Raw genomic sequence first — 1,288 nt, 5'->3', positions numbered from 1 at the left:
ATAAAACTTGACTTTGACAAATCATTTTGTCTTAAACTCACCAAAACATCATTTTTAAGCCCCCAAAATAATGAAAAGTGCATTTCAAGATCGATTTCTGACACTTTTCTGCAAACCAAAATTTCAATGTAACTAGTCAAACTTGTATGGAGCTGCGTAATAAAACTTGACTTTGACAAATAATTTTTTCAAAAACTCACCAAAACATCATTTTTTAGCCCCCAAAATAATGAAAACTGCATTTTAAGATCGATTTCAGAAACTTTTCTGCAAACCAAAATTTCTAAGTAACTAGTCAAACTTGTATGCAAGCTGCCTATTAAAACTCGACTTTGACAAATAATTTTTTCAAAAACTCACCAAAACATCATTTTTTAGCCCCCAAAATAATGAAAATTGCATTTCAAGATTGATTTCTGAAACTTTTCTGCAAACCAAAATTTCAATGTAACTAGTCAAACTTGTATGGAACTGCCTAATAAAACTTGACTTTGACAAATCATTTTGTCATAAACTCACCAAAACATCATTTTTTAGCCCCCAAAAGAATGAAAAGTGCATTTCAAGATCGATTTCTGGAACTTTGCTGCAAACCAAAATTTCTAAGTAGCTAGTCAAACTTGTGTGGAACTGCCTATTAAAACTTGACTTTGACAAGTCATTTTTTCAAAAACTCACCAAAACATCATTTTTTAGCCCCCAAAATAATGAAAACTGCATTTTAAGATCGATTTCAGTAAGTTTTCTGCAAACCAAAATTTCAATGTAACTAGTCAAACTTGTGTGGAACTGCCTATTAAAACTCGACTTTGACAAATAATTTTTTCAAAAACTCACCAAAACATCATTTTTTAGCCCCCAAAATAATGAAAATTGCATTTCAAGATTGATTTCTGAAACTTTTCTGCAAACCAAAATTTCAATGTAACTAGTCAAACTTGTATGGAACTGCCTAATAAAACTTGACTTTGACAAATCATTTTGTCATAAACTCACGAAAACATCATTTTTTAGCCCCCAAAATAATGAAAAGTGCATTTTAAGATCGATTTCAGAAACTGTTCTGCAAACCATAATTTCATTGTTACTAATAAAACTTGCATGCAACTGCCTATTAAAACTTGACTTTGACTAATCATTTTGTCATAAACTCACCAAAACATCATTTTTAAGCCCCAAAAGAATGAAAAGTGCATTTCAAGATCGATTTCTGAAACTTTTCTGCAAACCAAAATTTCATTGTAACTAGTCAAACTTGTGTGGAACTGCCTAATAAAACTTGACTTTG

This window comes from Anopheles marshallii (genome assembly GCF_943734725.1).
Source record: "Anopheles marshallii chromosome X unlocalized genomic scaffold, idAnoMarsDA_429_01 X_unloc_23, whole genome shotgun sequence".
NCBI classification, from domain to species: domain Eukaryota; kingdom Metazoa; phylum Arthropoda; class Insecta; order Diptera; family Culicidae; genus Anopheles; species Anopheles marshallii.
This window is presented reverse-complemented; position numbering follows the sequence as displayed.